Below are 15,687 nucleotides of genomic sequence, written 5' to 3'. Positions count from 1 at the left end.
GCACAGGGGGGGACCCAGAGGCACCCAGCCCTGCACCCCTTCCGTTGGCTGTGAGCTCTGCCTTGCCCTTCCCAGGGGGCTGCCACCCCAGCCCCACTCCTGATATGGCAGGAGCTACATGGGGCTGCCAGGGAGGGAGGGATGGTCTTTGGAGCCCACCTGCCCAGACCACATTGGTTGTGTCCCTGCAAGACCCCAGGGTACAGCCTGACCCCAGGGCCCCTGGCTGTGGGGACGCCAGGCAGGCTCAAGCCCTGACTATGGCACCTGAGGCGACACCCTGGGTCCCTGAGCCTCAGTCTTTCCTGGTGTTCCCTGCCCAGCTGACCCTGCCTGGTTGTCACTTGAGGCCACTCAGGGAAGGCTGAGCCTGAGGCGTTCTAGAGGCTGCTCTCACCATCTCTAGTGGGGGCTTTGGGGCGGCTCAGGCCCGTGGACCCTTGGCTTCCACTCTGCTCTGGGGTCGGAGCTCCAGCACTTGGAGCGGGGAGGGGTCCTGGAGCAGCACTGCGGTCGGAATCCCAGCCCTCACTGCACAGAGCTTTACATGGGACCAGGGAGCGCCCATTGCCCCTCTCACATCTTGTTTCTTGTGAGCACAATGGGAGCACTGTGCTTCTCCCTGCCCTGCTTCCCAGTGGCACTGCACAGAGGTGGGCGGGTCCATGGGGAAACTGAGGCTCAGGCTGGGAATCAGGGGACCCTCACCTTGCCAGGTTCCGCGGGCCTCTGGGGTTAGCAAAGGTTCCCCAGCCCCACTCTGTGGCCCCTCCTGAGTGGGGGAGATCTGGGTACTGGGAACAGAACAGAAGCTTTATCCCAAGGGACCCTCGGGTCCTGGCTGCCCACAGACCCCTGGGGCAGCAGGCTGGTAAGAGATCAGGAGGGCAAGGCCCTGGAGGAGACAGGGCTGTGGATGACTGGGTGATGCCACCCGGGGAGGCAGATGGGGCCCAGCCTGATGCTTCCTGAACCCGCCCCACCCTGCCCGGGCACAGTCCAGGGCTTCCTGCCCTTCGAACCGCACTTGTGATCGGTATTGACGGTGGTGGGATAATCATTAACCACCACCAGGGGCTGGGTCAACGGCTCAAAAGGCCCTGGGCCCAGGGCGTCCCCACTTCCTCCTTGTGCCCCGAGGGCCAGCCCGGCACCCAGGTAAGAGGCTTCCTGAGTGGTAGGACCCCTGCCACACTCCCTGTCCTAGGAGGCTCCTGAGCCCAGGCACCTCTCTGAAGGGTGGCCAATCCTGAGGAAGAAAGGGGCCTGGACAGCCATGGGGTGGCCGGCACAAGCTCCTTCCTCTCTGTGCCTCGGTTTCCACTGTGGGATGAGGGGGCCTTAGCATCAGCGCTCAGAGCTGTGGAGCCAGGCTTCCTGATCGGGCGCTGCCACTGCCAGGCCAGGGCACTTGGACACCACACCGCAGGAGGCTGGTCTCGCCCAGGCCTCTGTGGGAAGGGCCGCCAGGCTGAGTGGAGGGCCAGCCACCAACTACACTGTCTTCCTTCGCAGGCCTGTCTCCCCAGGCAGCAGGATTCCAGCCCAGGGATCCCCCATCCCACCCTGACTGCATCCCGAGAGGGAGGACGCCACTTCGGGAAGGCTGTTGGGGCAGCACAGGCCCTGGGGCCCTGCTCTGTGACCTTGGGCGGCCCCCTCTGTCTCTCTAGGCCTGTATCCACCACTGGCAAAGGGGGCAGGGCCCAAGTCTACTCTAAAAGCTCCCCTTTCTCTCCAGAAGCTTTGGAGTCTCCCAAAATGCCTGCTGGGTCTCTGCAGGACTGGCACCTGTCACCGGAACCTGTCTGGGAGGGATGAGAACGCGCTTTGCAAGAGGAAGCTCTGCCTCCCAGAGCCCTGGGCTCACTCAGGGACCCTGGCCAGCAGCTGCTTCCTCTCCCACAGCAGAGAGAGACCCAAGGGTCCCAGGGCGGATGCTTCCCACCAGTCCAGGTCAGCGTGCAGGGTGGCCTCATAAGTCCTGATTGACATATGGACAATGGTTCAGAGAGGTCATGCTACTTGCTCAAGGTCACCCAGCTCCCAGGTCCCTGCTGTCTTCCAGGCCACTGAGGTCCTAAGCGTCCCTCCAGGTGGGCCACTGCTCAAGCCTGTTCCTCACGTTCTGCAGCAGGTTTGTGTAACTATATCTTTTCCAGTTCCCTGTCGTCCCCCTTCCTACACCTCATCATCCACTGTCCCTGTTTGTTTTCTCTGTTCCTTTCCAGTTCTCTACCTACTCCTCTTATTTTTATTTCAGACAGGGTCTTTCTTTGTCACTGAGGCTGGAGTGCAGTGGCACAATCACAGCTCACTGGAGTCTCGACCTCCCAGGCTCAAGTGATCCCCCGGCCTCGGCCTCTTGAGTCGTTGGGACCACAGGCATGCATCACCACACTGGGCTAGTTTTTTATTTTTTGTAGAGATGGTGTCTCACTGTGTTGCCCAGGCTGGTCTTGCACTCCTGGGCTCAAGAGATCCTCCCACCTTGGTCTCCCAAAGTGCTGGGATTCCAGGTGTGCACCACCATCTGCGGCCTTACTCTTTTCTTCCTCTCTCAGCCCCTCTGCCTGACTGTCCCTCTTTCTGTGTCCCCCACTACAGCCCCCCACACTTCTTCTCAGTCTCATCTTCAGCTTCCCATACGGGGCCATCCTCATGAAATCGGGCACTGGGAGGTCCCTGGGGATTGACAAGCGCCAGCTGTCCCTTGTGGTCCCTCTGCCCCATGGCTGCAGCAGGGAGGGTGGGCAAAGGGCAGAGGCAACAGTGGCCAGACCTGAAACTGAGACCCAGCTCTGGTTGGGAAAGAAACAAGGAAACAAAATAACTTGGGGACAGAGGGCGTGGGGTCATCAGAGCGGGCAAAGGCTGCCCAGGAGTTGTAAATCGGAGCCGCTCCCGGCTTTATGAGGCCGATTTGGGGTTGAGCCTGGACTTCGCCCAGGAAGGAGTGCTGGCAGCACACGGGGTGCCAGGTGTGGCCCCGGATGATAAGAAGCCTCGGTGAAAAGACCATGGACCTGGAGCCACGAAGACTGGGGCGCCCAGGTGAGCGGGCGTGGGACACTCTCCAGAGCCCTGCCCAAGGCGGATGCCAGGCCGAGCCCCGGCCTCCAATTGGCTCCCGCCCCCTGTAACAGCAACTCCATGTGGAAGTGCCCACTGATTCCAGTGGGGCTGCTGTTATCTGGGGCGAGGGCCGGAACCCACGAAGAAGGAGAGGCAGGTGCTGCCCAGCAGACCAGCCAGGACTACCGTGGCGATGCTCCCAGGCCAGATGGTGGCGGGTGGTGGAGGGCTGTCGGTGGGCTGCTGAGACCGAGTGCACAGGGCTCTGACCTATGAATTGACAGCCAGTGCTCTCGTCTCCCCTCTGGCTGCCAATTCCATAGGTCACAGGTATGTTCGCCTCAATGCCAGCCACCAGGACCTGCAGGGGTAGGGGTGGGCCGGGGGTGTCCAGCAGTCAGCGGAGACCCTGCAACCCCAGTGCAGCACTCATGGTCCCACCTCCCTCTGTCTCATTCCCCGAGATGAGCCTGAACAGCTTCAGTCCCACCCCTGCCCTGCCTGCCCTGCGGCACCTCTATGCTTTGCCCATGCGATTCCCTTGGGCTGCAACACTCTTCCTAGGTGATTTGCCAGGCTCACTAACCCTTTCAAGCTCCGTCCAAGCATTTGCTGCCTCCAGAAGGCCTTCTTGAAGTTTCTAAGTCCCCACCTGGGCACCCCACGCTGTGCTGGCCCAGAGCACTGCCGTCTCGGAGCCCTGGCCCTGGTTTCTGTTTGTGTCTCGCTCCTCTCCCCATCTGTGAGCTCAGTTCCCAGCCCAGGTGTGTGCTCAGTAAGTGTTTGCTGAACCGATCCTGAGCCTCTGTCTTGCACCCTGAGGAAGCACCCACCGACACGCAGTGTGGCCAAGGGGGGCTGAGTGCTCTGGGCCCAGTGTTTGTGCTGGAGCCCCCCACCCAGGACAGGGCCCTGAGTCAGCCTCCCCATCTGCTTCCTGCTCTCCCCTCCTTTGCTAGTCTCATCTCCCTGGAGCACAGCCCTGTGGTTGGTGGAGCAGCTTCTCCAGCCCCTGGGATTCCTAAGAGGGCCCAGGACCCCAGCTGCTGGTAGAGGAAGAGCAAGGACAAGACAGCTGACCCCACCCCTGTCCCGCCTCCCACAGCAGCCTCATTTCCACCTATTTCTTTGTGGTTTTTGTTTGTTCGTTTGTTTTGAGATAGAGTCTTGCTCTGTTGCCCAGGCTGGAATGCAATGACGTGATCTCGGCTCACTGCAACCTCTGCCTCCCGGGTTCAAGTGATTCTCCTGCCTCAGCCTCCCAAATAGCTGGGATTACAGGAGCGCACCACCACACTCAGCTAATTTTTGTATTTTTAGTAGAGACGGTTTCACCATGTTAGCCTGACTGGTCTCAAACTCCTGACCTCAGATGATCTGCCCATCTCGGCCTCCCAGAGTGCTGGGATTACAGGCATAAGCCACCGTGCCCAGCCCCACCTGTTTCTTATACAACGGGGTTCTGAGGAAATTTTCCTTTTTTTTTTTTTTTTTTTTTCTGAGACAGGGTCTTGCTTGCTCTGTCACCCAGGCTGGAGTGCAGTGGTACAATCACAGCTCACTGCAGCCTCCACCTCCCAGGGCTCACACAGTCCTCCCAACTCAGCCTCCCAAATAGCTGAGACTACAGGCATGTGCCACCATGCCTGGTAAATTTTTGTATTTTTCATAGAGATTCACCATGTTACCTAGGCTGGTCTCAAATTCCTGGTGTCAAGCAGTCCTCCTGCCTCAGCCCCTGAAACTGCTGGGATTACAGGCATGAGCCACTGTGCTCTGTTGGAATTTTTCATTTGAATAAAAAGGTTTCTGGTACTAAAACATAAAATTTGTAAAATGGGAAATAGAGACCTAGGAATAAATGTTAAATTGCTTAATAATAGGCGTTGGCTATTGAGCCCTTTCTTTCTGCTGGGCACGCACATCCAGGACCTGGTCCTCCTGGCATCCATCATGAACCTGTTTGGGAGGGGAGGACACAGGCTCAGAGAGGGTGCACATTTGCTGAAGTCACAGAGCAAGTTGGACCTTCTCCTTCTGGGGACTGTAGGCAGCCGGCAAACATCTGGCCCCTAAGACATCTGGCCCCTAAGACAATGTCTCTCTCCCCTTCCCGCAGGCAGCTCTGCTCACGCTGTCCTGGCTGCTCTGAATCCCTGGGCCTTCATCAGCCCCTGCCACGGTCCAGCTCAGCAACCCCTCCCTGCAGACCGTCCCATGACTGTGCAGGCGCTGCTCCCCTCTCTGCCCACACCCGACTTTGTGGGCCTCTCCCGCCACCCTTATCTCATTCCCTGCAGAGTTAAGGAACCCTGTGTGCTTATCTAATCCTGTGCTGGTCTCAGACTCCTTGAGGGCAAGGTCCACGACTTACTCATCCTCCCTGGCTGCTTCCCCCACTCACCAGCATAGTAGGTGTTCAGGATACATGGGCTGGATGGTGGAGCCCTGGACTCTAACCCCCTTGGGGCTGTCAGGCCTCAGACCCAGAGCACTGGCTTAGGGTGAAAGGGGTGCAGACAGCAGCCACCCTGCCCTGGGGGTCCTCCTGCATCTGCCTCTGCAGAGCACTGTGATCCCACAAAGGCCTGCCAGGGCTATTGGAGACCTGTTCCAACACATTAGCAAGGCAGATCCAGCACCCTCCCCCTGGCTCCTTGACCCCACTGACCTGTGTTCTTCACCCAGCAGGCCCTGGGCCCATGCACATTTCCCTGGCATGGGCTTCACCTCCAACCCCTCTCAGAACTCCTCAAGACCTGCCCAAGGGTCACTCCCTCCTGGACCCCTGCCTGGCCCCCCGCCCCACCCCCCATTACCCCACTCACTGGTTCTTTGGATGCTCTGTGGCTGTGATGTTAGCGCCCCCATCACACCCCATCACCCACACCGGGCTATTGCCCCCACCAGCCTGAGAGTCCCCAGGAGTGGCGGCCACTGACTTTTTTCCTATAGCCTCAGAGACTCAAAGGAGGCACTTAATAAAATGCACACGGAAGGACTGGCCTTGTGCATAAGCAAAGCTGCTTAGGGAGGGAGCCCGGACACAGCGGGGCGGTGAGCACAGAGCTGGCGGTGGGAGGCCTCAGTGGGTATTGTCTTTGTCCCATCGTCCACACCACACGTGTATGAACCGCGACGCTGACAGAGGCCCTGAGAGGTTGTGCAGATTGTACACCAACTTCAGAGAGGGCCCAGGCGGGGAGGAGGAAAGCCTCCCTGGGAGAGGTGGGTGTGAGGTCGGCGTTTGTTGAGGTGAACCCCAGAAACAGGTCGTGAGCACTGGAGGAGGAAGATGCCGGGGCAAAGATGCAGGAAGGGGACCGAGGCGAGGCGCGGGGCAGGCGAGGACAGCTTCGTCTTCTGCAAGACTTACTCCCGGTGGCTACCACCAGGGGGCGCCCCGGGCACCCCCTCCCAAGCGGGGCGGGACCAACCCTTCCCACCGCGCTGCCCCTAAGGCCTGGGGGAGCAGCCCCTGGGTCCGCCTTCCCCGGGCCGTCTAGAACTGCGTCTGTCCTGGCCGGGACACTGTCCTGGGCCGAGGGCACAGCCTGGGTGCCAGCGTTCTACACACGGTTGCAGATCCCAGGCGCGCACTGCCTTCCCCAAGGTGGCCCTGGTGGGACTCTTCCCGCTGTGGTGTGTATAAAACATCGCTGTATAATGTATATTCATAGAATTTACAATGAGTCCCCATGTAACCTTGCAGAGCCCCCAAATGTGCCCTTCCAGGTCCCCCCGCACATGGTCAGCACAGTTCTGAGTGTTATGGTAATCACTTCCTCTCCTTTCTCTGGCATTTACTACCCTGTACACTGCCCCCAAACAGTCTGGGAACATTTTGTCTGGATTTGTTATTAATGTAAATAGAATCACCGTGCCGTGTCTGAGTCTCATGCAGTTGCTGGAGCCGAAGCTTCTTCACTCTTGTTCACTGCTGTATAGTGAAGAGAACACTTGGGGTTATTATGAGCGCTGTTATTACGAGCACTGCTGGGGTTATAATGAGTATTGCAACGCACAGATTAAACTGCAGAGTGCTTCTCCAGTAGGGACTGCCAGGCCATGGAGTGGCGGACCTAACACTGGACCAGGGCACATGGTGCCTAATAAAGGATAGCTGGGTACAGGCCTTTCTTGATTTTTTTTTTTTTCTTCTTCTTTTTTTTTTTTTTTTGAGACGGAGTCTCACTCTGTTGCCCAGGCTGGAGTGCAGTGGCTCGATCTCGGCTCACTGCAAGCTCCGCCTCCTAGGTTCAAATGATTCTCCTGCCTCAGCCTCCCGAGTAGCTGGGATTACAGGCACCCACCACCATGCCCAGCTAATTTTTGTATTAGTAGAGACGGGGTTTCATCATGTTGGCCAGGCTGGTCTTGAGCTCCTGATCCCAGGGGATCTGCCCGCCTCGGCCTCCCAAAGTGCTGAGATTACAGGTGTGAGCCACCGTGCCTGGCCGCCTTTCTGTTTTTCTTTTTGACAATGATGACAGCTTCAGAAAAGTTGCAAGAAAAGTACAAACAACATCCACATACCGTTTATTTTGATTCATTGACAGTAAACACTTTGCAATTGTGTGTGTGTGTGTATATATATATACACACACACATATATATATATATATTTTTTGAGACTGAGTTTCACACTTATTGTCCAGGCTAGAGTGCAATAGCACGTTCTTGGCTCACTGCAACCTCTGCCTCCCAGGTTCAAGCGATTCTTCTGCCTCAGCCTCCCGAGTAGCTGGGATTACAGACATGCGCCACCACGCCTGGCTAATTTTTGTATTTTTAGTAGAGACGGGGTTTCTCCATGTTTCTCGAACTCCTGACCTCAGGTGATCCACCCGCCTCGACCCCCAAAGTGCTGTGATTACAGGCATGAGCCACCATGCCCGGCCTGCAATAATATTTGCTCCCTTTTCTCTCTCTCTTGCACCCACATACACACATACACACACAAACATATTTTCTGAACCATTGGAGAGTAAGTTACATAAGTCCTAGCCCTTTACCCTTAAATATTTCAACATGTGTCTCCTAAGAAAAATGACATTTATTACGCAACCACAATACAGTTACCAAATTCAGGCCTGGTGACAGTGATGCAATGTTATTATCTAACATACAGTCCACTTTCAAATGTCCCTGATTGTCCCAATCTGCCAGGACCACGCTTCACATCTGGTGTCAGCTCTCCTCAGTCTTCTTTAATCCAGAACCATCCTCAGCCTTTCTTTGTTTTTCAAGACCTTGATATTTTTGAAGAGTCTAGATCAGTTGTTTTGTAAAATGTTCCTCATCTTTTTCTCCCCGTTTCCTCCCAATTAAACAAGTCAAGTACATCCATTATATATATTTGGACAACACAGAAAAGTAAATAAAAATTGCCCCAGTTCCTACAATGCAGGAATAGCCCGGTAGATACTTTCTGTAATCATGGAGTAAGCTGACTCGCTTGTTCCACGCACTCTGTGCATACGACGAACGACGAACTCATGTCATCCTAGGAGGCAGGTGCTTTTGTTATCTCTTGAGTGCCTTGCGAAAGATCATACAGTCCATAGGATTTGATCCTGAACAGTCTGCTCCAAAGCCCATGCACTTGGCCTTTATGCTACATACACTACTTCTCAATAATGGCCAGCCACGTGCCTGAGTGTGTGTGTGTGTGCACGCGCGCGCGTGCGTGTGTATGTGCGTGAGTGTGTGTGTGCGCGCGCGCGTGTGTATGTGCGTGTGTGTGTGCGCGCGTGTGTGTATGTGCGTGTGTGAGTGTGTGCGCGCGCGTGTGTATGTGCGTGTGTGAGTGTGTGTGTGCGCGCGCATGAGTGCGCATCAGGATGCCTCAGCTTCTGCCCTTCTGAGTTTCGCTCTTATGGTCCAGGCTGGAGTGCAATAGCGCGATCTCGGCTCACTGCAACCTCTGCCTCCCAGGTTCAAGCGATTCTCCTGCCTCAGCCTCCCAAGTAGCATGTCAGGCAGGGTAATTCTCTGCTGTGGGAGTGCCCTGTGTGTTGTAGGATGGTCAGCAGCAGCCTTGTCCTCTGCCTAGTACATGCCAGCAACAATCCCCAAAATAATGATACCAAGAATGTCCCCTGGGGAGCAAAATCACACCCAGTTGAGAACCACCGTGTGTGCGTGTGTGTGTGTGTGTGTGTGTGTTTGTGTAGCCAGGTGATGCTGTATTCCCTTCTGAAATCGTTCCCAGTGATTGATACTCCATGGTCACTTTCGGGTCCTTCCATTTTCTTCTCTGGCCCCTTGTCTAGTGGCTGCCAGGTGTTCCCTGTGAAGGGACTCGTGGATCGACAAAAATAGAAATCTATTGCGATAGCTACCTTCTATTGTTATACAACAAAGTGCCACAAACTTCGTGGTTTAGAACCACCCCCATTTATGAGCTCCTGGTTCTGCAGGTCAGAAGTCAGGACCCAGCGTGACTGAGTTCTGTGCTCAGAGTGTTGGATGCTGAAGGAAGGTGGCAGCCAGGCTGCACTCTCGCCTGGAGGCAGGGGAAGGAATCTGTCCCCAAGCTCATTCTTGTTGGCAGAATCCGGTTCCTTGCATCTGTAGGACTGAGGTCCCCGTTTCCTTGCTGGTGGTCTTCTAGGGCCCCTCTCAGCTCCTAGAGGTCACCCACATTCCTTTTCACATGGTGTCCCCCAGGCTGGAGTGCAGTCGCACAATCACAGCTCACGGCAGCCTCAGGCTCCCTGGCTCAGGTGATCCTCCCACTTTAGCCTCCTGAGTAGCCAGGACTACAGGTGCATGCCACCACACCCAGCTAATATTTTGTATTTTTGGTAGAGATGGGATTTTGCCATGTTGCCCAGGCTAGTCTTGAACTCCTGGGCTCAAGTGACTCACCCCCTCAGTCTCCTAAAGTGCTGGGATCACAGGCGTAAACCACTGCCCAGCCAGATCTGCTTTCAGAGGGCTCACGTGAGCACGGAGGCCCACTGGGATTATCTCCCTGTGTGCAGTGGACTGCACCATCTAACACCGTGTGTCATGAAGTCATCAGATCCGCAATCCCAGCATTACACTGGGTACATACACCAGGGGTGGGGGATCTTGAAGACATCGTGAAATTCTGCTTAATGATGACCAAAGGGCAAGAGAGGTGTTTCTGGGACAGGACATGGAGCCAAGGGGTAGCAGGCCAGGTTGGGTGAGCAGGAGATGGAGGCCTAACCCCACCTCTGAGAGGGTCCCACTATATTCCTGCCCTCAGGGACACCCCAACACCTACCTCTAGGAGCAAGAATGGTGCCTGGGCAGACTCGGGGCGGGGGGGTTCTGGCCTCCAGTCTCCTTACAGGTGGAGCGTCACCATGTTCTGTTCTTAAGGGCAGAGTGAAGAAGCTGCAAGTCAGAGGAATGTGGCGGATGGGCCACAGGGCGGGGAGGGAGACTGAGTGTCGGCAGACAGGTGGGCTGGGGGACCACCATGTACCACCCCAAGCGACCTACAAAGAGACTCTAATTTGGGGGGATGGAGGAAGGAGGTGTTAGCCCAGCAGAGGGGACAGGAGGGTGGCCTTGAGCACGATGTTTGACTCCTCCTGAGGTGTGGGAGTGAGAGGCTAGGCCAGAGGCCAGAGGAGCTGGGCTTGTTGAAGATGGGCTGGGCTCTGTGACCTGGTGGCTGAGGGTGACACACAATTGGAGACAGAATTACCCTCCAGCCCCCAGCCTGTGAGCCCATGGTGAGGTTCAGGGCCGCAGGGGTCCTGCAGGGCGAGGCCAAGGCAAGAGAGAGGCAGCTGGAGCAGAACTTGGGCGAGCTCGTTCTTGCACACACAAGACACACTCCAGAGCCCCCGGAAATGCAGAGGGGCCATGTGCACGGCAGCAGCCTGCACTCACACAAGGGAGGCTAAGACCATCCCTCACTTGTACTCTCAGGATGCTGAGGGTGGGGGACAATGGGGTTACAGTCGCCATTTCATTAGTGTAGGGCAAGGGGGACCCCAGCACCCTACAACAGACCCCTAATGTTATCACCACAGAAGGCGATTGCTCATGTGACAAATACTAACCATTTCCTGTGGAGTCAGGCAAAGGCCTGGGCCCTCCAACAAGTTTAGGGTAAACCCTGCACCCTGCACTCAGTGGCAGCCCCGGCCTCAGCAGCCCCGGCAAGGCAGGGCCAGAGCTGCAGGGACTGAGACACACACACAGAAGACTGGCAGGTGAACTAGAGCTTTTACTGAAAGTGCTCAGAGACCTGTAAGTCTCAGCTCTGCAAAGCACCGTGCGGTTATATGTGTACATCACCCTGATAAATGTGTAAGCCTGTCCCCCAGACTGCAGAGCAGCAAAGGGGCTAGGAAGGGCCAGTGAGCTTCAGGGCAGAGATTAACTTCAGTCTGCAACTGGGGAAGAGGCTCTTGAAATCCTCTTTCTCCACTTTTCCACCTGCTCGTCCTTGCAACTTCAAGTGGCTAGAGTGTAGAAAGGGCACAGTGTTAAGATTCAGAAGGCCCTGGCCAGGCACGGTGGCTCACACCTGTAATCCCAGCACTATAGGAGGCTGAGGCGGGCAGATCATGAGGTCAGGAGATCAAGACCATCCTGGCTAACACAGTGAAACTCCGTTCTACTAAAAATAGAAAAAATTAGCCAGCGAGCATAGTGGTATGCGCCTGCAGTCCCAGCTATTTGGGAGACTGAGGCAGGGGAATTGCTTGAACCCGGGAGGTGGAGGTTGCAGTGAGCCAAGATCACGCCACTGCACTCTAGCCTGGACAACAGAGGGAGACTCTGTCTCAAGAAAAAAAAAAGATTCCAAAGGCCCAGATTCTTTCAGTCTGGGCTACTTCAAGCAGTCACTAGACATTCTGGGCCTCAGGCTCTTTCTCACTGGAATTTGAAAGCAGCTAAGATTCTGACACAGTCGCCTCCAAGTTGGGCCATGTTCCGGCTGCCAGATGCCCTCAGAGCCCTCTGGGGCCCAGCAATCTCCTCAGAGCCATCACCCAAGGGTCACAGCTGCTGCAAGAGAGAGGCCTCATGGTGTGGAGAGGACACTCTTCTTGCCAGTGTGGGAGACACAGCATTCAAAAGAACAGTCCTCCTCAGTTCCTAACCTTGTGTTGGGAAAACTGATTTGTTGCCCAAATCTCATGACTGCGAGAACAAAAATCTGTGCCGATACGCAAACGCTCTCAGTGGAAAGAATGAACCACTCCTCATCCCAGGGAGAAACCTATGTGTTTTGGTTTTTCCCAGCCCAATTTTTCTGCCATATTTGGAGAAAAATTCCTTAAAAAAAAAAAAAAATAACGGCTGGGTGCGGTGGCTCATACCTGTAATCCCAGCATTTTTGGGAAGCTGAGGTGGGTGTATCACTTGAGGTCAGGAGTTCGAGACCAGCCTGACCAACATGGTGAAACCCCCCTCTCTACTAAAAATACAAAAAATTAGCCAGGCATGGTGGCGGGCGCCTGTAATCCCAGCTACTCGGGAGGCTGATACAGGAGAATCGCTTGAACCCAGGAGGTAGAGGTTGCAGTGAGCTGAGATCATGCCATTGCACTCCAGCTTGGGTGACACAGAATTAGACTGTCTCAAAAAGAAAAAAACAAATAAAACTCTCAAACATAGTTTATTATATAGGTGAATCCTGGTCCCTGTGATGGGCTTATTGGTAGGATTTCTGGTAGCAAGCATAGGTACCAGGGCCTCCAACGTTTTTGGATTTGCAGCAATGGGGGTCAGCTACTGACAGGATCCAGTCATGCTGGATGAGGATGCCTCTGGTCCTTTTGGAAGCCTCATCCATTTATTTCCGGTAATAGGCCACTGAGGCTTTGGAGATGGACTGATGGATAGCATAAATCTGGGTCACATGACCACCACCCTTCACACAAACATGGGTGTGCACGTTAGCAAATTGCTCCTTGCTGACAGGCAGAACTAGTTCCAGCAGCTTAAATTGCAGTGCTCGGCTCCATCATCTCCAGGGGCCACCCATTCACCTCGATGAGGCCACTGCCATGTTTGCAGTGGACTGAATGGACTGCAGCTGGCCCTTGGATGGCATGGCCAAGAGCACAGATAAGAGCTCCTCACTACAAGGCACTGCAAGTGGAAAAGGCACCTTTTTTTTTTTTTTTTTTTTTTTTTTTGAGATGGAGTCTCCTTCTGTTGTCCAGGCTAGAGTGCAGTGGTGCAATCTTGGCTCACTGCAACCTCCACCTCCTGGGTTCAAGCGATTCTCCTGCCTCAGCCTCCTGAGTAGCTGGGATTACAGGCGCATGCCACCATACCTGGCTAATTTTTGTATTTTTAGTAGAGACAGGGTTTTGTGACATTGGCCAGGGTTGTCTTGATCTCAGGTGATCCGCCTGCATCAGCCTCCCAAAGTGCTGGGATTACAGGCATGAGCTACTGCTCCCAGCCTTTTTTTTTTTTTTTTTTTTAAGTTGTCTCTAGGGACCTTGTAGATATTTTCCTAGACCAGGCCATGACAGGACCAAGCACACCACTTACAGGGGAGGTAAGGCCCCTTTCTGCTGGATGAGGGCAGTTTCTGAGGAGTGCTAGAGGGTACCTCAAGGTCCTGGGTTTGTAGGGAATTGATTTATGAACTGAAGAATAAAACACTGGGAGTCGGGGATGGCACGGTTTCTGAGATAAAAGGAAAATACTTGAACCCTCCACCAATCTGCCCTGGGCTCAGGCAGACAGGCAGAAAGTGAAACAGCAGAGAAACCAAAAGTGAAATGGTTCATTCACATTTTATAAAACGTTCCCGGCCGGGCGCAGTGGCTCAAGCCTGTAATCCCAGCACTTTGGGAGGCCGAGACGGGTGGATCGCGAGGTCAGGAGATCGAGACCAACCTAGCTAACACGGCGAAACCCCGTCTCTATTAAAAAATACAAAAAACTAGCCGGGCGAGTTGGCGGGCGCCTGTAGTCCCAGCTACTTGGGAGGCTGAGGCAGGAGAATGGCGTAAACCCGGGAGGCGGAGCTTGCAGTGAGCTGAGATCCGGCCACTGCACTCCAGCCTGGGCTACAGAGCGAGACTCAAAACAAACAAACAAACAAACAAAAAAAACAAAAAAAAACAAAAAAAAACTTTCCCACCAAACTGCCCTACTCAGAAAACACGAAAGAAAAAAAAATTAGGACATTTTCAGTCTGGGGCATGACAAGATACGGAAGCTGCCTGGAAGCTGGGTGCCAACTCCACGGATTTGGGGGAACTAATTCCTGGCCACTTGGGCCTCACCAGGGTGACAGAGATCCCTTCTTTCAGTCCTTTAAGCTCTTTGGAGAAAGTCAAGTGGCCATACATAACGACAGGGTCTGGGTTTCATTTATAAATAACCCAGGAACATTTTGTTGTTTTCAGTTTTCTAGGGCTGGGTTTTCCCAGCACACAGGGCTCTGGGGAGATGTGAAAACCATGGCACGTCCATGAGAATGCTGCCAGGGCGCCAGTTTGGAGCAGCCTCATTCAGACAACTGAACAACTACTTCATTCAGGATCCTCAGCCCTGGGCCCTTCCCTAGATCAGCCCAGAAGCTGCATCTCCGGGGTGGATCCCTAACAGTGCTGAGTAGGAGGCAAACCCTTTGGCTTCTAAGGCTGACCCAGGAAGTCTGGACTGGGCCCGCCGGAGGCTCCTCGTCACCAATTGACATACAGCCTCTGGTGACAGTTCTGCCCAGGAGCCTCAGTATCTTCTTTTGAGAATAACACACACACACACCCACATCCACACACACCCACAAAGGTGTCAGTAGCTTGTGCCTTTACTATGATGAAAAGAATGCTACTGAAATCTCAAATCAAATAAAAACACTAAGTCAGGGGCGTAAGATTGCAGGCAGGGCTGGAATTACTTATCTGCTCTCCAATGGTTGGAGAGCAAGAGAGGAGGGCAAAGGAACCATCTATTCCCTCCGAAGGGCTCTTACAAGCGGTGGGCGAACAAACCTCCCATCATGTCCTCTTCTAGATTCCGGTGTCCTCTCTAGATTCCACCTGACTCAGCTCCCCTGATATCCCCCATTCTCAGATTTGAGTTCCTGCCCCTTCCTCTTAGCCTACCAGCCCGAGTTACTCCCTGACATAGGCCCCTAGCCCTCCAGGCTTCCACATCTCCCAGAAGCGAGAAAGTTGAGAAAGTTGGACCCAAGGCTTTCAAAGTCGCAGGTTCAATTCAGAACTCTTCGAGAGCCCCCGGGGTCCTGATCCCACACGTTGGTGTCTTGATACTGGTTACATAACAATCAGTCCCCAAAGTTCTGACATCACCCACTGAAAATTCTCACCAGCCTGGACAGCCAAAGGGGTCTGTGTGTGGCCGGGCAGGATGGCGGGGGAGTGAGCCCCATGGAACAGCCAGGAACTGGTAAGGGGAGGTAGGCATAGGTCCCAGTAAAAGATGGTAAATGATGGTGACCCCGAGAGGAAAGCGGAAGTATTTGGGTTTTTAAATTTCCCCCTAAGTTCCCACAAGATTTCATTGTTGCACCCACACTTCCCCTCTTCCCCGTATAGGGAATTTTCGATTTCACTTCCCAAAACGCAAGTGACCAGAGGGCCTCAACTTCCTCATGTCCTCCTGCCCTGCCCCAGCTGTAGCCTC

The 15,687-nt window shown here is 54.6% G+C and overlaps 1 long non-coding RNA gene across 1 annotated transcript; it reads left to right on the top strand.

The window, feature by feature from the left end:
• The first annotated feature begins 1,008 nt into the window (after positions 1–1,008).
• Positions 1,009–6,079, top strand: LOC115893618. Its single transcript, XR_004053696.1, has 3 exons — positions 1,009–1,158; positions 1,742–2,137; positions 5,195–6,079. It is a non-coding gene; the product is annotated as an uncharacterized LOC115893618 (long non-coding RNA).
• Positions 6,080–15,687: the final 9,608 nt, after the last annotated feature.

The sequence above is a fragment of the Rhinopithecus roxellana genome, chromosome 15, assembly GCF_007565055.1.
Source record: "Rhinopithecus roxellana isolate Shanxi Qingling chromosome 15, ASM756505v1, whole genome shotgun sequence".
NCBI classification, from domain to species: domain Eukaryota; kingdom Metazoa; phylum Chordata; class Mammalia; order Primates; family Cercopithecidae; genus Rhinopithecus; species Rhinopithecus roxellana.
This window is presented reverse-complemented; position numbering and strand designations above follow the sequence as displayed.